This window comes from Mixophyes fleayi, chromosome 9 (genome assembly GCF_038048845.1).
Source record: "Mixophyes fleayi isolate aMixFle1 chromosome 9, aMixFle1.hap1, whole genome shotgun sequence".
Classification (NCBI taxonomy): Eukaryota; Metazoa; Chordata; class Amphibia; order Anura; family Limnodynastidae; genus Mixophyes; species Mixophyes fleayi.
The window spans coordinates 114,729,928-114,755,050 of NC_134410.1; the positions used below are offsets into that span (position 1 = coordinate 114,729,928).

Here is a 25,123-nt window from a genome sequence, read left to right on the forward strand (position 1 = left end):
AACGAGGGGCGAATTTCATAGATGGAACCTTCAAACGAATATTTTTGGTAGATAACCAGACACGATCTCCAATTTTTAGTGGTGGAATAGCCCGCCTCTTCTTATCTGCGAAAGACTTATATTTGTTAGATGTCTTCTTTAAACAGGTTTTGACCTGAGACCAGATATTTTTGAAGGTCTGACAAGCAGTCTCCACAGCAGGAACTTGGGTGGGCGGGAGGGCAGGAAATTCCGGAAAAGACGGATGGTGACCGTAGACCACAAAGAATGGAGTTTTGGATGATGACTCATGGTACATGTTGTTATGGGCGAATTCAGCCCAAGGGAGCAATTCTACCCAGTTGTCTTGGTTGGCTGAAGAGAACATCCTAATAAAAGTCTCAAGATCTTGATTAACTCGTTCCGTTTGTCCGTTAGATTGCGGATGGTAAGACGATGAGAGTGCTAATCGTATGCCCAAGGTTTTACAAAGGGCCCGCCAGAATCTGGAAACGAATTGTACTCCTCTATCTGACACAATCTCAGACGGACATCCATGGATGCGGAAGATTTCTTTAATGAAATGTTCAGCCAGAGTAGACGAGGAAGGTAAACCGGACAGAGGGACGAAATGAGCCATCTTCGAAAATCTGTCTACCACTACCCAAATAGTATTGTGATTCTTACTTGGTGGCAAATCAGTAACGAAATCCATACTAATATGGGTCCAAGGCTTGGACGGAATGGGTAGTGGTCGCAGCAACCCTGCTGGAGTTCTGCGGGAGGATTTGAACTGAGAACATAAATCACAGGAAGCAATAAACTCTTTGACGTCTCTCCTCATTGAAGGCCACCAGTAACTACGAGAGAGAATCTCAAAGGTCTTATGTTCACCGGCGTGTCCAGAAAAACGAGAGGCATGGAACCACGAAAGGATTTTCCTCCTCAGAGTAGGAGGCACGAGGGTCTTCCCAAATGGTAGCATTTTGGTGGATGAAGCAGCCAGAGAAATACATTTGGGGTCTAGAATAGCATGGTTGGGAACCTCTTCTACATCAGAGGACGTCACAAAAGCTCGAGATAGAGCGTCAGCTTTCTTGTTCTTAGCAGCTGGTTTGAAGGTTATAATTAATTCAAAACGGGAAAAGAAAAGAGACCATCTTGCTTGACGAGGGTTCAAGCATTGAGCAGATTGCAAATATGACAAGTTCTTATGATCCGTGAAGATCGTCACCGGATGGCGAGCTCCTTCCAACAAGTATCTCCATTCCTCTAATGCAGCTTTGATGGCCAGCAACTCCTTGTCCCCGATAGTATAGTTTTTCTCTGCGGGCAGAAGACCCCGAGAGTAGAAGGCACAAGGATGTAATTTTTGTTGCTCCGAGCGTTGGGAGAGAATAGCTCCTAAGCCCACATTAGAGGCATCTACTTCTAGGAAGAAGGGGAGTGTCACATCAGGTTGTCGCAGAATGGGAGCAGACGAGAAGGACTCTTTGAGGATTTGAAAGGCTTGGAGAGCCTCAGATGACCATTGCTTAGTATTAGCCCCTTTCCGAGTTAAGGCCACAATGGGAGATGCAATGGATGAGAAGTCTTGAATGAAGCGTCTATAGTAATTGGCAAAACCTAAAAAACGCTGGATGGCACGAAGAGTAGTTGGCTGAGGCCAATGTAGTACAGCATTTACTTTGTCTGGATCCATCTTCAGGCCAACTCCGGAAACTATATACCCCAAGAATGGAATCTGGGGTAACTCGAATGAACATTTTTCCAATTTACAGAACAATGAGTTTTTCCGTAGTCTGGAGAGGACCTCTGCCACATGTTGGTGATGAGAAGGCAGGTCCTGTGAGAAGATCAATATGTCGTCCAGGTAGACAACGACACATACATATAATAAGTCCCGAAAGATCTCATTGATGAAACCCTGGAAAACCGCGGGGGCATTACACAGCCCGAAGGGCATTACTAAATATTCGTAATGCCCATCTCTGGTGTTAAACGCGGTCTTCCATTCGTCACCGGAACGGATTCTAATTAAATTGTAGGCACCACGAAGATCCAACTTAGTAAATATCCGAGCTCCCTTGATGCGATCAAATAGCTCAGTGATCAGCGGAATGGGATACCGATTCTTGATAGTAATGGCGTTGAGTCCACGAAAATCTATACAAGGGCGTAATGATCCATCCTTCTTTTTGACGAAGAAGAACCCAGCTCCAGCGGGAGAGGTGGAAGGTCGAATGAACCCACGCTGGAGATTCTCCTGTATGTACTCAGATGTGGCTTGAGTTTCAGGTAACGAGAGAGGATAGACCCGACCCCTGGGAGGAGTCTTGCCAGGTAGAAGGTCGATCGGACAATCCCAAGAACGATGAGGAGGAAGACGTTCAGACTGAGCTTTATCAAACACATCGGCAAATGAAGCATACTGAGGAGGGAGTCCCGGGGAGGAAGATGAGATGGAAGATTGCTGTACTTTAAGAGGAATAACTTGAGAGAGACAACGATGGTGACATTCAGGCCCCCAAGACGTAACTTGAGGGGTGCGCCAGTCAATCTGGGGAGAGTGACATTGAAGCCATGGAAGGCCTAAGACAATCGGACTTGTCGTAACAGGAAGAATTAAAAACGAAATTTCTTCATGGTGTAGTACACCAATCTGAAGGGTTACTGGAGACGTACTCTGGGTGATGAGACCATTGATGAGACGTGATCCATCTATAGCCGTCACAGTAATGGGTGTTTTTAAAGTGATCACTGGTAGGGACCATTGATTCACTAGTGATTTAGAAATGAAATTTCCTGCTGCTCCGGAATCAATCAATGCCTGTGACTCAAAGGATTTAGTAGCAAAGGAAATCGTAACATCGAAAGCGCAGACTTTAGATTTCATAGACAATGGAGAGGACTCCAGGGACCCTAACTTCACCTCTCCAGAACTAGTTAGGGCCTGGCATTTCCCGATTTCTTAGGGCAAGAACTGAGCATATGTGTGGAATCAGCACAATAGATACAGAGTCTATTCTTTACTCTTCGTTTCCTCTCTTCTAAAGATAATTTGGAACGTCCTATCTCCATGGGAATCACAGAAGGTGAAACTGGACGAAATTGAGGGTTTAAACGAAGAGGTGCTTTAGCAGAAGTTGTTTTCTCAGATTCTCTTTCACGAAATCTCATGTCTACACGATGGCAAAGAGAGATCAAATCTTCTAGTGACGAAGGAAGCTCTTGGGTAGTCAGTGCATCTTTAATTTTATCGGAGAGCCCCTGCCAGAAGGCGGCAACTAATGCTTCAGTGTTCCACTGAAGTTCAGAGGCTAAGATCCTAAATTGAATGACATACTGTCCTACTGTATGGGAGCCTTGTCGCAAACGAAGAATGCTGGAAGCAGCGGAGGTCACACGACCTGGTTCATCGAACACACTTCGGAACGTGGAAATGAATTTGGCACTATCTTGTAGAATTGGATCGTTTCTTTCCCACAGAGGGGAGGCCCAAGCCAGGGCTTGTCCAGAAAACAATGAGATAAGATAGGCCACTCTGGAACGATGGGTAGAAAAATTTTGAGGTTGGAGTTCAAAATGGACTGAACATTGGTTAAGGAAACCTCTACAAGTTTTGGGGTCCCCGTCATATTTTGACGGAGTAGGCAGGTGAAGCGTAGGAGCTGTAGACACCTGGGATGGCACTGGGGAAACGGAGGAAAGCACAGGAGCTTCAATACTAGCTGTAACAGTCTGTCCAGATGTTCCTTGGGAGGTTAACGATTGGTAACATTGAAGTAACAGCTGTTGGCGAGCATCCTGTTGCTCCACACGACTGACCAGATGCTGCAGCATCTCCTTAGCGGTAGGTTCCGTATCTGGGTCTGTCATGGCCTGATCTTACTGTCACGGGCACTAGGAGTCTTTACCCAGGGATCACCAGGTGATAGGCTTACCAGAGCAGTATAGGTGGTAATATGGTACTCTGGTAGCAGGGTGATCACGGAACAGGAAATAGCAGATGATGAGATGCTCAGGAAAGTCTATGACTAGCAGCACTGGCAATATGGAGGTAGTAATACACGAGGAACTGTATGGACAAAGGACACGTGAAGGTAGTCAGTGGTCTGCGGTAGCAAGTTGTACCACTGCTATAGTGAGGAGGAATGTCCAACAGAAACGAGGAGGTGATGAGAGTCAGCGGTCTGCGGATAGCAAGTTGTACCGCTGTCAGAGTGAAGGAATGGAATCCAAGTGGAGATATCCGGGGAGTCAGTGGTCTGCGTTAGCAAGTTGTACCACTGCTATGTGAGAGGATACTGGAACAGGTGAAACTGTAAACAGGAGTCAGTGGTCTGCCACTAGCAAGTTGTACTACTGAATATATATGTGAGGAGGTGCACGGGGAGAGACTGCAACACAATATATACACGGGCACCTTGACTTTGATCCACAGTAATATGCACAATATAAATGTATAAATGACTGAACAATACTGCCAATATAGAAAGTCTCTTGAAGTAGTCCAGCATAAGATAACACAGTCAATGATGGCAATAGACTCAGCGGATAGCACACTCCAGAGGAGAACCAACACAGTCCAGCAAGGTATGCAATACACAGCACAGTCAATGAGAAGTATGCATACCGTGGTTCAGGAGGCAGTCAGACAGGAGTGCAGAGATACCTGAACGGCAGGAGACCGGCAGGATGCGAAGTCCCTGGATGGGTGAAGCGGTGGTCTAGTAGGTGCAGCGCACGGGAAGGTAGACCAGCAGGGAACACAGGAAAGCGTGGAGAGCGGATCAGCAGTAGATGGATGAGTAGTGCTGAGGAGTAGCAGCAGCAGGTCTCTGCGGGAACACGGAGGTAGCCAATAGCAACCAGCAGGTGCAGTAACGATGGGACACGGGAGAGCAGAGTTGAACAGGCACTGTTGATCACGGAGAATAGCGGGTAGCAATAGTGGAGGCAGACTCAAGGAAACACGGGAGCGTTGACAAGGACTGAAGACTGAAGCGCACAGAGGCAGCGGATAGGAATCAGCCAAACAGTCACGATGAAACACAGACGGGTTGCAGGTTGAAGACTGTAGTGCACGGAGGCAGCGGATAGGAATCAGCTAGCAGTCACGATGATGAAACACAGACGAGTAGCAGGTTGAAGACTGTAGTGCACGGAGGCAGCGGATAGGAATCAGCTGGCAGTCACAATCATGAACAGGTGAGTGGATGTGGTTGAAGCCTGTAATGCACGGAGGCAGCGGATAGGCATCAGCTAACAGTCCCAATGATACATGGTAGAGTTGAAGTGATTAGAAGACTGTAGTGCACGGAGGCAGCGGATAGGAATCAGCTCACAGTCACGATGATTCAGTAGATGGTAGAAGTGGTATGGGAACCACAGTAGCAGAAGTGGTTTGGAAACCACAGAGGTAGAAGTGGTTTGGAAACCACAGGAATCAGCAGGGCTGAATAAACAAGGAAACACAGGAACACCTTCAGAGACTCATGGGGAATGAGACTCCAAGATCAGGCAACGTGGTGTTGACCACAGGTGCTTAATATAGGGAGGTTGCCTGATCTGCCAATTAAGTTAAAGGAACATACACTGGAGGTATAGAAAGGGCTGCGCATGCGCAGTCCCTCAGGATGGAGGACGGCCACGGTTCCTAAATGTCCGGGAAGAAGCACTCACAGTCCGGTGAGTGACAGACTTTTAAGCTCATGGAGCAACCAAGCTTGTGGAACGCTTTCAACATTGTTTCCACCATTTCCTTGTAATTTGGGTCCTTTTGGTTTCCCAAAAAGTTTTTTATGACCACAGTAAAGGCAACCCACGCTTCTTTTTTAGTTGGAGTCATTGATGAAGTCTTTGTCGGATATGAGTTTTCTAATATCCGGGCCAACAAAAACCCCCTCTTTCAGTTTTGCCTCCGTTAAACCTGGAAACTTGGATCCCAAGTACTTGAAGCATTCGCTATCTTTGGGAAGTGCCTTAACAAATTGCTTCATTAATCCTAATTTTATATGGAGTGGTGGTAATAAAACCTTTGCAGGGGGTACCAATGTATCTCTGAGAACATTCTTTTCACCAACAACTAGACTTCTTGGTGGCCAATTTTTTTGCTTCTAGTGATTTTGTCGGTCTCTACTGTCCCATAAACATAGGTAAACAAGGGTATTTGGTGCACCCAGCCTGTTGTCCCAGCAGCATACACAATACTTATAAATCCCCACATACCAACCAGTTTTGGTTTTGATAACCCACTTTCTTGAGTACCAACTCCAAGTTCTCATAAGTCTCCTTCAAGTACACTGAATGAGCAACAGGAATGGACGCATAACGGCCACCATTGTGAAGTAAAACTGCTTTTAAGCTTCTTTTGGAAGAGTCAATTTAGCGAGTTCCAGCTACCTGTTTGACCAAGGCACATTTCGATTGTGAAAAAACCTGACGTCCCAGGCAAAAACGGTGGTCATTTTCGAATTCAGCGCACCAAAAAAACATAAGAATCAGATAAAATTATGAAAACAGATTTTTGGTTGCAGACCTGTGTTATATATTCACTTCCGCCTTAGGGCTAGATTTACTAAGCTGTGGGTTTGAAAAAGTGGGGATGTTGCCTATAGCAACCAATCAGATTCTAGCTTTCATTTAATTAGTACCTTCTACAAAATGACAGCTATAATTCAGTGAGCTGCGCATGATGCACATATGAAAAATGCAATTTTCTTATTTCACCTTGCGCGATTAGTTCACAAAGTTTTTACTTGCAACTGATTCTTTTCCCTGAATAACAAAAATAAATTTATATATATATATAATATCTACCTCTCCCTAGAATATAATATTTATTTTTGGGAGCTGAGCAGTAACCCCGTTTATTTTAAAATGTGTCCGGCTACAAACAATTATTGCAGTAATAAATTATTTTGTTTCAGCTTCTCTATCTGTTAACGTCATGCTGAGAGAGCGTTCACAGAGCAGGTATTGAAGCCGTACATGATAACCAGACATAGGCAAGTCTTTGCCGGGGAAACTTGCCGACAGAAGTATCGGTTGAAGTGAAAGTAAGCCCTGTAGCCATCTAATAGCTTTTCGCCCTTTCATAAATGGAATCTTTGTTTTTTTAACACAAAAAACTTATTTAGAAAACTGCAATATATTGGTTTAGTATATCAATTAAACTCAACCCAAAACAGGTTTTGTTGGAAAGACGTCAGGTGAGATTGGCCCACGTTGGGTACTTCTCAGATAACAGTGGCACTTGTGGCTGGTTTTTCACAACCAATCATTTTGCAGTGTCTGTTCCAGGTCATGACAAGACTTACCTCTCTATTCATTTTCCGCAGAGCGGGACTGAGCGTCAGAGGCTTAAAGGGGCATTTTATTCCCTAGTAGGAATACCAAATGTTCTGGGTGCTCTCAATTTCATGGAGGTGACCATCGCACCGCTGCACGGAATGGAACAATTTTTTCGGAACACCAAAAATCTTACATTCTATAAATGATTCCAAACAGAATATACTCAACGCTGTGGCTTCCCTGGGCCATTCCGCAATGACTTTAAACTGCGGCAACATTAGCGGTAATTTTCCACATGATTGACTGCTGTGCGAGTCTTTTTCTTGTGCTAAAAAAATAAAGATTATTATATTTTTTGCCTTTTATTTTTAAATAAAGGAATATAACTTTTCTTTTTGTCTTTAGGAAATGCAGAACCTGGAAGTTGTTTCATGACAATCCCGTTACTGCAGCCAAAGAAAGTTACCAAGCGACACGTCATTAACAGAGGAGTTATAGAACGCAGCCTTCCAGATGCCTGTACAGAGCCGACGGTGCGCTGCGGTACTTTCTAAGGTTTGCAACACTATCTTGTTTGTTGAACACTGCCCAGTCGTTGAGATGGATGCTGGTCTTTGTCAGGACCTGGATTTTAATCCTAGATGAGTGGTGTTGCCAGCCCGGGCCACACCTCTCGGTCTGTATGTATTACCCAGTATTGTTTTATTAATGTTTGTTCCCAATTGTAAAGCGCTACGGAATCTGCTGGCGCTATATAAATAAATGATGATCATGATGATAAATAATTTTATTTTTTCCCCCCTAGGAGTTCCACTGAACACTCATTCCAGGGCTTGGATCCTGATACAATGGGCTAGATTTACTAAGCTGCGGGTTTGAAAAAGTGGGGATGTTGCCTGTAGCAACCAATCAGATTCTAGCTGTCATTTTGTAGAAGGTACTAAATAAATGAAAGCTAGAATCTGATTGGTTGCTATAGGCAACATCCCCACTTTTTCAAACCCGCAGCTTAGTAAATTTAGCCCAATGACTTTTTCTTTGTTTTGGTTACAATTTGCTATTGGCTTTTTACTTTTGCAGTTTTGCTTAAATCCAGAATATGTATTTTGGGATTGAATATATAAAAAATTGAAGTCAACACATCGCAATTTTTATTTTGGCAGCTTAATCAGAAAACGCTGGTGCATAAAGTTCCCCAGGGCCACGGTGGCAGCCGCAGGCTCAGGACGGGCAGCTGCAGGTACCCAACACAAGGACACCTTACCTCACCTGTGCTCTCCAGCTGTCACTCTAATCCCATAACGTCTCTCCTCGCTGACACCTTTACCCCCTCTGTCACCTCACCCTGCGTTGTAACATCAGCAATCTCTCTCTCTGCCACTTTCTGCGGGCATTAAGAAAAGAAAAATCTGTTATGTGTTGAGTTAAATTGTTATTCTGCACCTCAAAATAATATATTTTTTAAGATTAAGTTTGCTGTGATAAAACAAAGAGCTCTACATATCGACTGGTGAAAAGGGCGATATGACTTATGTCCACTATGCTATATACAGCAACATTGCTATCTCCAGCCTGTGCACTGGTGTTAACAGATAGAAATGCTGGAAAAAATAATCACTGCAATTATCTATTTATTTTCTTGCCTGAAACTTTTACAATATCCAGTCCCCAGAAAGGAAATATTATTTTCATGAGGGGGGGGGGGTAAGGTAGATACAACTTTTATATTATATATGATATTATGATTATATATATATACATATATATGCGCAGCACGGTGGATCAGTGGTTAGCACTTCTGCCTCACAAGAGTTCAGTTTCCAACAATGGCCTTATATGTGTGTATATGTGTGGAGTTTGTATGTTCTCCCCGTGTTTGCGTGGGTTTCCTCCAGGTGCTCCGGTTTCCTCCCACACTACAAAAACATACTAGTAGGTTAATTTGCTGGTACTCACCTATATCCATACCTAGCTTCTGGAAGGGGCAGAGGGGAGGTGAATAAAGGAGGTGGGTGGGGCTTAATGACGCGTGTTGCATCGTCACACTCCTTCCCGCTCAGAGTTCACTGGGGTGGGGCGGGGTTTGATGACGCAAACTTCACCACTGCGGAATGACCCCGCCCACCTCTTGGCAGGTAAGCTGACACTTCTGTTTGGACTACTGCAGGAATGGCGAATCCTGTTGGATTTTCAAAGGGGAAAACAAGGGATGATTTATTTAATTTCATTTGCTTTTTGGGACATAAATATACACACGTCTTACACGTACTAGTGTACACCTGGCACATATGGGTTCGATCTGGACTCATCTTGACATCAAACTCATATACAGGTAAATACGCTTATTTTTATGGGTGTTTTTCCCTACATACGGTTCTGAGCATGTGTGACCGCTACTAAATGAGCCCCATATACAGAGAATTTGAGTTCACAGGAACTAGGACATCACATAGATTATGATAGGCCTGGAGTGCTGCACTTCTCTCATACACTGGTGTAGTGTTCACTGCTGGCGCTGAGGAAGGGAGGGAGAGAACATGAGATGACAGACAGGCTGGCAAAGCAGGTTACAGACCTGGGATCACAGCTGGCGTATAGACGGGCTCTACGGATACAGGCTGGCGAGGAGGGGCATGTGACGTACAGGGTGGTGATCATCCAGGGGTGTGGATATGGGGCTCAGGCTAATAATGGTCCGGAAATAAAAAAGTGACGGCTATGTGTATAACTGTAATTACAGCAGTGCTGGTGGGGTTTTTCTTTCAATGTTTACAACTGCCTGTGGTACATAATTTTAATTTATTGGTAATATTAAAAAAAATGCTTTAGAGCATACTGTTGTACTCTTTTTGATACTGTCATTCAGAGGGGGTGACAAACTCTGTGTAATGGGGTAGAATGGACGAGGAGCCCCATTCTGCTACTCACTGCATAGCCATCACACCCCTGCTGTCAATCACAATAACAGGAGAGGCTAGTTCATACTTGCCAACCTTATGTTGGCCGGGTCCGGGAGATCCTGGAGGACAGGAGGGGTGTATAGGCGGAGGGGGCGGGGCTTCGCGATTTGGATCTTTTTACAGTGTAAAAAGACCCCAAACAAGCATTACATCACTGGGGGCGGGGTCAAAATGACACAAATCGCGACGCCTCGCCCCCTCCGCCCGTACATTCTGGCTCTAATTTTATTGAAGTTGGCCGATGGGCCAGATGCGGGAGAATCGCCAGCTCTCCCGGGAGTCCGTGAGACTGACCCGAATTTCGTGAGTCTCCCGGACATTCCGGGAGAGTTGGCAAGTATGGGCTAGTTCCCGTTTATCGTAAGGATATTCTGATGTCACTGTCACATCACCTTGTCATTGGACTGATCTAGTCACATAGTAAAGAGATCCAGGTGAAGAGGAAGCAAAGGTACAATCAGATAATAAGGGGGCACAAGTGAGGAGTGGATATGTGGGTTACAATATGAGAAGAGGTCATATGGGACATCATTAGGTGAGCAGAGTGGCATGTGGGGCACTAGTAGGTGAGCAGAGGGGCACAAGCTTTTGAGGAGAAGGTCAGGTGAGGAGGGAGACACGAGGAGGGAGGCTTGTTGGGCACAAGCTGGTAAGGACGGTCATATTGGGCTGTGGTTGGGCAGTATATGGGTTATATATTAAGGGTATGGTGATTTTTTTTTTTAGATCCCTAAATGTCTATTACCGTTACCTGTTCATTATTGTAATAGATTTGTAACATTAAAACAAATGTTTTTGCGCATGTAGCGAGTGAGTTCTCTCTGATGCCGTTACTCCACGGGAGTGTGCAGGATGGTGAGCTGCGCGAGATCACGCCCACCCGCAGCTTTGTGCACAGAGAATAGAGTACCAGCAAGACTTGGGCTTCCAGAAACTATTTGGACCCCCCGTACCCTCCTCATGGTACAGTTGCCCATCGTATGCAGCTCACAGAGAGCTGCATGCCAGGTGTTCCGACAAGGCCAACTGGGCATTAACAGTAGGCAGTCAGTGCATTGTCTGCCTGACCTACACATGTGTGGAGCCACCGCAAACTACTTGCCCTGGAACTACTACACATCTTAATCCAGAGCTCTTTGGGAAGTTGTATTCTTATTTAAAATAAATGTTGAGAACAGCTTTATTTTTGTGTATAGGGGTTTTGTTGCAGCCAAGGATGTTTCTATAATAGTTGCATTTCACACGTAGTAATATAGATATAATATAATGTCTTCTATTTTGCTGTTACATGGCTGACAATATTCCCAGCATGCTTTGTAACAAACCTGCTGGGGGTACTGTCTTGTAAAAACCGACACACGCGGCTATTTTATGTAAACAATATATCAAATGCTCTAAGAATGCAAGAAGGTACGATGAAGAGACTCACGAGACGAAAGGCTTAGTAGCCACAGGCATGGAGCGTTACCCGTGTGCTGATATGTTCAGTTCCGCATGTCACAACCTCACAATTGTCATGGCTTGTGATGCCGTTAGTACTGGGTCTTGGATAAACCGTTTGGTAGCAGCAGGAGTGTGTGTGAACAGAATGTCACAGTGGTATGACGTTTATGGCAGTCTATAAATGCCGCATCTTCAACCAGTAGATCCATTCTGCCAGCTAGACCGGAGCTAGCTCTCTAGATTGTGTGCCACCGGGTGGAAATTAAAGCTAAAATAGTCAAAAGAGGGAGATTTGGGAGGTACATAAATGATTGTCTACCCATGTACACAGCGTCCTGAATATTTTCTAATCACAACAAGTGATGAACACCACGTTATATTATTTCCCCCGTGTTCCATTTGAAATATATTGCAATCTGTGAGAAGGTGTATGAAGGTTTATATATATATTTATTTGGTGAATTTTACAATATACTACATTGTAGGTACAGCACATATATAACTTGTAGTTTCACGTTAAATATTATGTGCAATAATATACAAAATTAAAGCTGAAATGTGCCATTAGTTATCCCACAAAGCTACAGTATACAGATTGCTGTCTGTCTTCTAAATGGAATATTGTCCCCTCGATCCCATTCCCAACTCCTGCATACCCTCTCCCTAATGTTCACCAGCACCTAGCCCTCCTGTCCCTCTCCATTGGCACATCCCCTTCCATCTGCCATCTATGCTCAAGAAACCATTTTGACCCTCTCTCTCCAGCTAGCGCGCCATCTCTGTTCCCCATTGCTTCCAAACTACTTGAGCGACTCGTGTACAACCGCCTGACCCTCTGGTCACTCTCTTCTCAACCCTTTGCAATCAGGCTTCCGCTCTCTACACGCCAACGAGTCTACCCTCACGAACGTGACCAACGGGATCTACGAATGGCTAAGTCAAAGGGTCACTTCTCACTACTCATCCTCCTTGACCTCCCTGCCGCTTTTGATACAGGTAACTGTTGGTAATACCTCATCCTGAATATGCAGTATAGTTCTGGGCACCACTCTATAAAAAAGATAATTTGGAACTAGAAAGGGTTCAGAGAAGGGCGATAAAATTGATAAAGGGTATGGAGTCATTAAGTTATGAGGAAAGGTTAGCCAGTTTAGGCATGTTTACTTTAGAAAAGAGCCGTCTAAGGGAGATATGATTACTATGTACAAATACATTAAGGGTCAATACAGAGAACTTTCATGGGAACTTTTTACCCCAAGGACTATACACAGGACACGCGGTCATCTCCTAAGGTTAGAGGAAAGGAAATTTCACAACCAGCAAAGGAAAGGGTTCTTTACAGTAAGGGCAGTCAAGATATGGAATTCACTACTAGGGAAGGTTGTGATGGCAGATTCAATAGATATGTTTAAGAAAGGGTTAGACAAATTTTTAGCAGAAAAGTGTATCCAGGGATACGACCGTTAATTAAAATGAAGGTTAGTAGTGGATATAGAGTAAAAATTGGACTGCGATAATGGCCTGGAGGGATTTTTCCACATTGAAACAGATTGGCGGTTCCTTACACTGGATCAATTTCAAATATAAGTGCAGGATCGCAGGAGATCCAAAATAGGTTGAACTTGATGGACTGGTGTCTTTTTTCAACCTCATCAACTATGTTACTATGTAATCACCCTCTTCACCCTGTCACCCTTCACAGCACTGTTTTCTTCTGGATCAACTAACTGAACACTCCTTCAGTGTCTCTAGTACCGACACATCCCCACCCTCTATCTGTTGGGGTTCCTCAAGGCTCTTGTTCCGATTTTATGTGCAATTCGATTTTACAAGATTTGTAACTCTGTTTGATGGTACCTTACAAATAAATGATGACGATGAGGTTCTTAAATAGCACAATTTGTCGGAATTTCCGGCATTTCAGGAGAGATTAATGAAACGAGAAAATCAAACAAGGTTTCAGCATATTTAGGTTTGGGTCGACCATGTTTAAGCCTGTTCAACAATGTACCAGCTGGCTCGTATATGCTCGTGTTAAATTTTAATAACTTTTCATTACAAACCTTGAACACAAATGGCGAGCTTAGAACGGGTGAACAATTTAAAAAAAAAACATTCAGATTAATAAAAAAAATATTTTGATTGTGTTTAATTTGAACACAAACAAGATCCTCAAATGGCAAAATAGCAAACATGATCAGCACACCCCAAACACTATTTGCCAAGAGGAGCTGCAAATTTCGAATCACGGTTCATTGGATCGCAAACGTGTCATTGAACCAATAACATTTGATCGAATTTGAAACCGGTTTGAAATGTTTGAGCATCTCTGATGCAATGCATACAGCTCAGTACTACTCTGCTCGGATACAATAAAGACGACTTGGACAGGTTTTAATTTTCGGCATTCATCATGTGTAATCACTGTTCAGTTACTTTGAGGAATGTGATGATAATCATGTGTAGCACAATGCACATATTTTAAAATTAGCCTTGAGGGGCATTATAATGAAAAAACTACTTCCAAACCAATAAGTGGTATTGACAAACAAATCGTTAAAGCTATCATTGTGTTTTAACATATGTTGTAATGATTTTTTTCCCCACAAACGAATTCACAAAACAAATAACAAATGTAATGCACCTTGTGTGTATAAACAAATATAGGCAAATGACTCTGAGTGCAAAACAATGGTGTGCGAGGTAGCAGAATGCCGACCCGGCAGCTCTGCCTCCCTAGGCTCTAGCCTTTGTGGTCTTTCTACAGACCCGGAATGGATACAGCTATTGTGCCCCAGTCAGTGAAGCAGCCAGGCAGAGCAAACTCACTATGCCAAAAATAAATATGCAGACACATTGTTAAATGAAAGTACATAGCCTGAAATGTTCAGTAAGCGTCCTATCTGTACCACATACCTGCGGGACAGGGGGTGTGGCCACAGGGCCAGGGGGCATGGACATGGTAAAAACGGGACGTGGACATGATGCCAGAGGGCTGCCTAGCATTATGAAGTGTAGGCTGCCCATTACATACCTCCCTTCCCCTAACATTCCCAACTGCAGAACAGAGCCCTAAAATTGGGACTGTTCCAGTGAAATTGCAACAGTTGGGAGATATGGTACCATCATCATCATCAACACTTATATAATATATATAGCGTCAGCATATTCCGTAGCGCTTTACAATTGGACATGAAACAAAGTGTTTCGTTTTCCCGCTTTTAGATTAATTTTACATAATTTTATTATTAGTCTTTCACACTTTTTTTTTACCCGCCCCCCCGTGATAATTATTTGCACAATATTATAGAAAAATCCAAGTCATCATTATCGTAGCTCCCAACTGTACCGATTCCAAAGGGCAGTCCAGATCTGGGGGACTGTACCGCTGGGGATGTGAGTACACTCCATGGTGCAGGCGTGAATACAGAGCTGTTTTTATGGGGGGCAGCCTAGTACATCAGAAGCGTTAGATGCGCCCCTGGGAGACAAGACCACGCCCTTATCATGATGTATACGCACCTCCCTTCTGCAGAGTCCCGGTTTGCAAAATCTGAACGTCCGGAGGGATATGCCTCACTGTATAGGTCTCTGCCGTCCTCAGGGGTGAATACGCTGATTTACACTGTGCTGCTGTGGAGATAAGGCATCTTTAGTATACGGCAGAGTCTTGTTTAAAAGGACATTATCACAACATATTGCATAGTTTCTACTTAATAAAAGCCAAATGAGTGTATAGTAGGAGTGTATACTCTGCAGTATGGTGCATAGATAATGATTTTCAGCAAAGTCTACATCATACATGCAAACTTTTAAAACTTCTCACCTGGGAGATCCTGGGGACCAAATCACGTGACACAGGAGGTAGGAGGGGTCGTGGTGACACTGTTGCATCACCATAGCTCCGCCCACTACAAAATGACAAAATTCACGGCATTGAATAGCGGGGCTTAATGATGCAATTAAGCCCCGCCCCTGCCATTCAATGCCGTGAATTTCGTCTAATCCAGGAGGTTTGCCTAATCTTCCCGAAATTCGGGATTTTCCCGGGAATTCCGGGAGAGTAGGCAACTATGGTCTACATTGTTGTGTTTTTTGTTGGAATTAAGGTCCCAGCCTGTTAGAGCTGTAATTATTATCTCTGAATGGTATATATGCGCATTGGACAAGCACCACTCTAGAAATGCTCTTGTTGGCCGCAGTACAATTGGAAGGTGCAAAATATACATCCCATTAAAAAGGATAGGACAGACACCAAACACAGAGCTGGGTGCCCTTCCCCAAAGCAAGGAACACCTCTAAATGTGTGTCCTCTCCACTGTCTCATGCTCAGAGAAATTAAATCTTGTTTTTGTAAAACTGGGTGCACCCGAGTCATTGACAATCCATACACTTTGGCTGCACTGGCAAGAACTGAGGAGTGTGAAATCTATAAAAAGAATTTTGCACGACGCCTCAGCCATTTTTCACTTTGTAAATGACCTTCCCGGTCACGTTTTCCAGTCATTCTCTATGGCTTTTTGCGTTTCTCTGTTAGCTCTTTTATTACTTTGAGGTAAACCTGTTGGTTGAATAGAGCAATAGATAACACAACATGAGGCTGGCTGCCGTGTCATATACTTGTACAACAATTTGTGTCAGCCATTTTTCTGGTTAACAAAAAAAGGACAACTCTACTATTCATATTGGGACTGTTTTCAGACTCTCTGGGCCTGATTCATTAGAGAACATAAACAAAAAAAAAAAAAAAACTTTGCACCTGGGCAAAACCATGTTGCATTGGAGGGGGAGGCAAATTTAAATTGTGGGGAAAGATTTAAAGTTGGGGTAGGGCATGTCTTAGATCAACTTTAAATTTCAGTGTAAAAATAAAGCTAATCAAGTATTTGTGTGTTATATGAAAAAACAAACAAACCTGTATTTAACTTATGTGCAAAATAATAAACAAATATGCACCCCTTGCATTGTAACATGGTTTTGCCTTACTTTCCTTAATGAACTAGTCCATCTATCCTTTGCATTACAATTTGAGTAATTTGCAGGTGACATCACCATCATCATCATCAGTTATTTATATAGCGCTACTAATTCCGCAGCGCTGTACAGAGAGCTCATTCACATCAGTCCCTGCCCCATTGGAGCTTACAGTCTAAATTCCCTAATATACACACACAGACAGAGAGACAGAGAGAGAGAGACTAAGGTCAATTTTGATAGCAGCCAATTAACCTACCAGTATGTTTTTGGAGTGTGGGAGGAAACCGGAGCACCTGGAGGAAACCCACGCACACACGGGGAGAACTTACAAACTACACACAGATAAGACCATGGTCGGGAATCAAACTCATGACCCCAGTGCTGTAAGGCAGAAGTGCTAACCACTAGGCCTCCGTGCTGCCCTATCACCAGGTTTTATGTAGATATTGGTGCCCAGGTGGTGAGAATCTCCTCTCAGGCTGATGTGTGTCTCCCGCCTCGTCCTGGCCCCCAACCTGCTTAGTAGGAAATAGTGATCCGGTTATCCGCTCCTTAGTTGAACCTTACCAATCATAATGGTGGCTGGTTATTGACCAACTGAGCCTATACAGAAAGATTCATGTAACACAGGCTGGAACCGATATGTCCCTCTACTAGAAGAATGAGGAAACCAGAGTCATGCGGAGGATGGTCTACAGCACATTATGGGTTAGGGTATTGCTCTGCTGGGTTGCTGAAAGGCTCTCTTGTCTTCTTTCTGCCAGAGGCTGTTTGTAGCAGGGATGATTACCAGGAGCAGCCTGTACTTGTGTGCAGAGACTCTGCAAGGACACCGTGAGCCAAGGAAAAACTGAGCTTCTCTCTCCGGCCAGCGCACAACAGAACATTCCTGTTTGTATCACCGGACTGTTGTTCCGCTTATCCCAGTGACACCCTGCAGACTGTCCTGTAATTTATGGTTCCATGTTCTGGTATAATGGACAGATCTCACCTTTGTTACCAATGATGTTATCCTAGAATGAGCATGTTTATAAGTACTGTGACACCTACCAGCAATATCTATAAGACAATACTAGGCTACATACACACTGATGTTAAAGTAACACATTGTTGCATTGTCCAAGAAGCATTTACATGTGTCTTCAACAATGAATGACAAACTCCTCTTCTGTGTGTATTAGTAAAAACAGATTTGAACATATTACATGCATACTAAACATACATTAATATGTACATAAATACAATGCATTATATATATATATATACACACACACACACATACATATGCACACACACACACATACATACATACATACATACATACATACATATATATATACACACACACACACACACACATACATATGCACACACACATACATACATACATACATATATATATACACACACACACACACACACACATACATACATATGCACACACACATACATACATACACACACACACACACATACATACATATGCACACACACATACATATATATACACACACACACACACATACATATGCACACACACATACATACATACATACATATATATACACACACACACACACACACACACACATACATACATACATACATACATACACACACACACCGATCTGCCACAACATTAAAACTACCTGCCTTATATTGTGTAGGTCCCTCTCGTGCTGCCAAAGCAGCTCTCACCCGTTGAGGTGTGGACTCCACAAGACCTCTGAGGGTGTCCACAGCTGCTCGATTAGATTGAGATCTGGGGAATTTGGAGGCCAAGTCAACACCTTGAACCCTTTGACATGTTCCTCAAACCATTCCTGAACAATTTTGGCAGTGTGGGAGGGGGCATTATCCTGCTGAAAGAGGCCACTGCCGTCAGGGAATACTGTCGCCATGAAGGGGTGTACTTGGTCTGCAACAATGTTTAGGTAGGTGGTACGTGTCATAGTAACATCCACATGAACGCCAGGACCCAAGGTTTCCCAGCAGCACATTGCCCGCAGTGCATCCTGGTGCCATCTCTTCCCCAGGTAAACGATGTACACGCACCCGGCCGTCCACATGATATCAAAGAAAAAGAGATTCATCAGTTCAGGCCACATTCTTCCATTGCTCCATGGTCTAGTTCTGGCGCTCACGTGCCCGTTTTAGACGCTTTCGGCAGTGAACTGGGGTCAGCATGGGCTCTCTGACTGGTCTGCGGCTATGCAACAAGCTGCGATGCACTGTGTGTTCTGACACCTTTCTATCATAGCCAGCATTAAGTTTTCCAGCAATTTATGCTACAGTAGCTCTTCTGTGGGATTGGACCAGACAGGCTAGCCTTCCCTCCCCATGAGCATCTATGAGTTACAGTAGCTCTTCTGTGGGATTGGACCAGACAGGCTAGCCTTCACTCCCCATGAGCATCTATGAGCTACAGTAGCTCTTCTGTGGGATTGGACCAGTGTCACTCACCGGACCGTGAGTGCCTCTTCCTGGACATTTAGGAACCGTGGCCGTCCACCATCCTGAGGGTCTGCGCATGCGCAGCCCTTTTCTATACTTCAGTGTATACCCCTTTAACTTAATTGGCAGATCAGGCAACCTCCCTATATTAAGCACCTGTGGTCACCACCACGTTGCCTGATCTTGGAGTCTCATTCCTCATGAGTCTCTGAAGGTGTTCCTGTATTACTTGTGTATTCAGTGCTGCTGATTCCTGTGGTTTCCAAACCACTTCTACTACTGTGGTTCCATACCACTTCTACCATCAACTGTATCATCATGACTGTTTGCTGATTCCTATCCGCTGCCTCCGTGCACTACAGTCTTCTACACCACTTCAACGTTATTTTATATCAATGTGACTGTTTGCTCATTGCTATCCGCTGCCTCCGTGCACTCCAGCTTTTACCTCACTCACCTGCTTCTCATCAAGTCTGTTTGCTGATTTCTATCCGCTGCTTCCGTGCACTACAGTCTCCTGCTTGCAACTCGCCTGTGTTCAACATCGTGACTGCCAGCTGACTACTATCCGCTGCCTCTGTGCACTACAGTCTCCTGCTTGCAACTCGCCTGTGTTCAACATCGTGACTGCCAGCTGACTACTATCCGCTGCCTCTGTGCACTACAGTCTCCTGCTTGCAACTCGCCTGTGTTCAACATCGTGACTGCCAGCTGATTACTATCCGCTGCCTCCGTGCACTACACTCTCATCTCATCTTTGCTGTGACTTCCTCGAGTCTGCCGCTTTTCATTACCATCTGCTACACTTCGTGATCTACAGCTCCTGCCCTGCGCTGCACTCCTGTTTCTCATCGCTGTTGGTTCCTGTGGTTGCTACTGGTTACCTCCGTGTGCCGCTGAGTCCTGCCGCTGTGGTCAGCGCTATCGTCCATCTCCTGCTGATCCACTCTCCACGCCTTCACGTGTTCCACTGGCCTCTACCCTCCTGTCAGCATTGGATTTGTATCTCTTCTACTACCCTCTGCTGGATCATCTCCATTCTCCTGGGTTTCCTATGAGTCCGGTTCCACGTGTTGCTGACTCCTGTGGATTCGTGTCCCTGTCGGTCTACTCACCTGTGCGCTGCACCTGCTAGACCGCTGCTTCTCCTATCCAGGGACTTCCTATCCAGTCGGCCTCCAGCCGCTCAGGTACCGCTGCAATCCCATCTGACTGCTACTGCTGAACCACGGTATGCATACTTTTCATTGACTGTGCTGTGTATTGCATATCTTGCTGGACTGTGTTTGGTTCTCTCTGGAGTCTGCTACCCGCTGAGTCTCTTGCCATCATTGACTGTGTTATCATTGTGCTGGACTGCTTCAAGCGACTTTCTAGATTGCAGACCTGATCAGTCATTTACATATATATATACCTATATTGTGCATATTACTGTGGATCGTGTATAAGGTGCCTGTGTATATCCTGTGTTGCAGTCTTCCCCCGTGCACCTCCTCACATATATATGCAGTGGTACAACTTGCTGATGTCAGACCACTGATCCCTGTTTCTGGTATCACCTGTTCCATTATCCTCTCACATAGCAGTGGTACAACTTGCTCCCGCAGACCACTGACTACCTGGATACCTCCACTTGGATTCCATTCCTTCACTCAGACAGCGGTACAACTTGCTACCCGCAGACCGCTGACTCTCATCACCTCCTTGTTCCTGTTGGACATTCCTCCTCACTATAGCAGTGGTACAACTTGCTATCGCAGACCACTGACTACCTTCACGTGTCCTTGTCCATACAGTTCCTTGTTTATCATTACCTCATTATTACCAGTGTTGCTAGTCATAGACTTTCCTGAGCATCTCATCGGCCATCATTTCATGTTCCGTGATCACCCAGCTACCAGAGTACCCTATTACCATCTACATTGCTCTGGTAAGCCTACCATCTGGTGATCCCTGGGTAAAGACTCCTAGTGCCCGTGACAGTAAGATCAGGCCATGACAGACCCAGATGTGGAACCTACCGCCAAAGAGATGCTGCAACATCTGGTTAGCCGTGTGGAGCAACAGGATGCCCGCCAACAGCTGTTACTTCAGTGTTATCAGTCATTAATCTCCCAAGGAACATCTGGACAGACTGTGACAGCTACTACTGAAGCTCCTGTGCTTTCCTCCGTTTCCCCATTGCCATCCCAGGTGTCTATAGCTTCCACGCTTCACCTGCCTACTCCGTCAAAGTACGATGGAGACCCCAAAACTTGTAGGGGTTTCCTTAACCAATGTTCAGTCCATTTTGAGCTCCAACCTCAAAATTTTTCTACCCATCGTTCCAGAGTGGCCTATCTTATCTCTTTGTTTTCAGGACAAGCCCTGGCTTGGGCCTCCCCTCTGTGGGAGAGGAACGATCCAATATTACAAGATAGTGCCAAATTCATTTCTACATTCCGAAGTGTGTTCGATGAACCAGGTCGTGTGACCTCCGCTGCTTCCAGCATCCTCCGTCTGCGACAAGGATCTCATACTGTAGGCCAGTACGTCATTCAATTTAGGATCTTAGCCTCTGAACTTCAGTGGAACACTGAAGCCCTAGTTGCCGCCTTCTGGCAGGGGCTTTCCGATAAAATTAAAGATGCACTGACTACCCAAGAGCTTCCTTCATCACTTGAAGATTTGATCTCTCTATGCCATCGTGTTGATATGAGATTTCGTGAAAGAGAGGCTGAGAAAACGACTTCTGCTAAAGCACCTTTTCGCTCTAACCCTCAATTTCGTCCAGTGTCACCCGCTGTGATTCCCATGGAGATTGGACGTTCCAAGTTATCTTCTGAGGAGAGGAAACGAAGAGTCAAGAATAGACTCTGTATCTATTGTGCTGATTCCACTCATGTCCTCAGCTCCTGCCCTAAGAGATCGGGAAATGCCAGGCCCTAACTAGTTCTGGAGAGGTGAAGTTAGGGTCCCTGGAGTCCTCTCCATCGTCTATGAAATCTAAAGTCTGCGCTTTTGATGTGACTATTTCCTTTGCTACCAAGACCTTTGAGTCACAGGCATTGATTGATTCCGGAGCAGCAGGAAATTTTATTTCCAAATCGTTAGTTAATCAATGGTCTCTACCAATGATTACCTTAAAAACTCCCATTACTGTGACGGCTATCGATGGATCACGTCTCATCAACGGTCTCATCACCCAGAGTACGTCTCCAGTAACCCTTCAGATTGGTGCTCTGCATCATGAAGAGATATCGTTTTTAATTCTTCCTGTTACGACAAGTCCGATTGTCCTAGGCCTTCCATGGCTTCAGTGTCACTCTCCCCAGATTGACTGGCGCACCCCTCAAGTCACGTCTTGGGGGCCTGAATGTCACCATCGTTGCCTTTCCCAAGTCATTCCTCTCAAGGTACAGCAAGCTTCCATTTCAGCTATTTCACCGGGACTCCCTCCTCAATATGCTTCATTTATCGATGTTTTTGATAAAGCTCAGTCTGAACGTCTTCCTCCTCATCGTTCTTGGGATTGTCCGATTGATCTTCTTCCTGGCAAGACTCCTCCCAGAGGCCGGGTCTATCCACTCTCGTTACCTGAAACTCAAGCTACATCTGAATATATACGGGAGAACCTCCAGCGTGGGTTCATTCGACCTTCCACCTCGCCCGCTGGAGCTGGGTTCTTCTTTGTCAAAAAGAAGGATGGATCATTACGCCCTTGTATAGATTTTCGTGGACTCAATGCCATTACTATCAAGAACCGGTATCCCATTCCGTTGATCACTGAGCTATTTGACCGCATTAAGGGAGCCCGTATTTTTACTAAGTTGGATCTTCGTGGTGCTTACAATTTAATCAGAATCCGTTCCGGTGACGAATGGAAGACGGCGTTTAACACCAGAGACGGGCATTACGAATATCTGGTAATGCCTTTCGGGCTATGTAATGCCCCCGCTGTTTTTCAGGGCTTCATCAATGAGATTTTTCGGGACTTATTATATGTATGTGTCGTCGTCTACCTGGACGACATATTGATTTTTTCACAGGACCTGCCTTCTCACCACCAACATGTGGCAGAAGTCCTCTCCAGGCTACGGAAAAATTCATTGTTCTGTAAATTAGAAAAATGTTCATTCGAATTACCCCAGATTCCATTCTTGGGGTATATTGTTTCCGGAGTTGGTCTGAAGATGGATCCTGACAAAGTAAATGCTGTACTACATTGGCCCCAGCCAACTACTCTTCGTGCCATCCAGCGTTTTTTAGGTTTTGCCAATTACTATAGACGCTTCATTCAAGACTTTTCTTCCATTGCATCTCCTATTGTGGCCCTGACTCGTAAAGGGGCTAATCCTAAGCAATGGTCTACTGAGGCTATTCAAGCCTTTCAAACATTAAAAGAGTCCTTCTCTTCGGCTCCAATCCTTCGTCAGCCTGATGTGACACTCCCTTTTTTCCTAGAAGTAGATGCCTCTAATGTGGGCTTAGGAGCTATTCTCTCCCAACGCTCGGAACAGCAAAAATTCCACCCTTGTGCCTTCTATTCTCGGGGTCTCCTACCCGCAGAGAAGAATTATACCATCGGAGACAAGGAATTACTGGCTATCAAAGCCGCATTAGAGGAATGGAGATACTTGTTGGAGGGAGCTCGCCATCCGGTGACGATCTTCACGGATCATAAGAACTTGTCATATCTCCAGTCTGCCCAATGCTTGAACCCTCGTCAAGCAAGATGGTCTCTTTTCTTTTCCCGTTTTGAATTAATAATTACCTTCAAACCAGCTGCCAAGAACAAAAAAGCTGATGCCTTATCTAGAGCCTTTGCTACGTCCTCTGATATAGAAGAGGTTTCCAACCATACCATTCTAGACCCCAAATGTATCTCACTGGCTGCTTCATCCACCAAAACGCTACCATTTGGGAAGACCCTCGTGCCTCCTACTCTAAGGAGGAAAATCCTTTCGTGGTTCCATGCCTCTCGTTTTTCTGGACACGCCGGTGAACACAAGACTTTTGAGATCCTCTCTCGAAGTTACTGGTGGCCTTCAATGAGGAGAGACGTCAAAGAGTTCATTGCTTCCTGTGAATTATGTTCGCAATTCAAATCCTCCCGCAGAACCCCAGCAGGGTTGCTGCGACCACTACCCATTCCGTCCAAACCATGGACCCATATTAGTATGGATTTCGTTACTGACTTACCACCTAGTAAGAACCATAACACTATTTGGGTGGTAGTGGACAGATTTTCGAAGATGGCTCATTTTATCCCTCTGTCTGGTTTGCCTTCCTCGTCTATCCTGGCTGAACATTTCATTAAAGAGATCTTCCGTATCCATGGATGTCCATCTGAGATTGTGTCTGATAGAGGAGTACAATTCGTGTCCAGATTCTGGCGAGCCCTTTGTAAAACCTTGGGCATACGATTAGCACTCTCATCTTCTTACCATCCACAATCCAATGGACAAACCGAACGCGTCAATCAAGATCTTGAGACTTTTATAAGGATATTTTCATCAGCCAATCAAGACAACTGGGTAGAGTTACTCCCTTGGGCTGAGTTCGCCCATAACAACATGTACCATGAGTCATCATCCAAAACTCCATTCTTTGTGGTCTACGGTCACCATCCGTCTTTTCCGGAATTTCCTGCCCTCCCGCCCACCCAAGTTCCTGCGGTGGAGACTGTTTGTCAGACCTTTAAAAATATCTGGTCTCAGGTTAGAACCTGTTTGAAGAAGACATCTGTCAAATATAAATCTTTCGCTGATAAGAAGAGGCGGGCTATTCCACCACTAAAAATTGGAGATCGTGTCTGGTTATCCACAAAAAATATTCGTTTGAAGGTTCCATCCATGAAATTCGCCCCTCGTTTTATTGGTCCATATAGGATCATTCAAGTTATCAATCCAGTATGTGTGAAACTCCTTCTTCCTAAGAGTCTTCGGATTTCTAATGCCTTCCATGTATCTTTGCTCAAACCTCTTATTATCAACCGTTTTTCAACTCCTCCCTCAGCTCCGCAGCCAGTTCAA

At 44.7% G+C, this 25,123-nt stretch overlaps 1 long non-coding RNA gene across 4 annotated transcripts in view; it reads right to left on the minus strand.

Moving 5' to 3' along the window:
• The window catches only part of LOC142101036 (uncharacterized), a 201,232-nt gene that overhangs the window by 24,195 nt on the left and 151,914 nt on the right, over positions 1 to 25,123 (minus strand). For all 4 annotated transcript variants that reach the window (XR_012678951.1, XR_012678953.1, XR_012678950.1 and 1 more), the window contains one exon: positions 15,201 to 15,311. This is a non-coding gene — a long non-coding RNA (uncharacterized LOC142101036). The remainder of the gene's footprint in view (positions 1 to 15,200; positions 15,312 to 25,123) is intronic.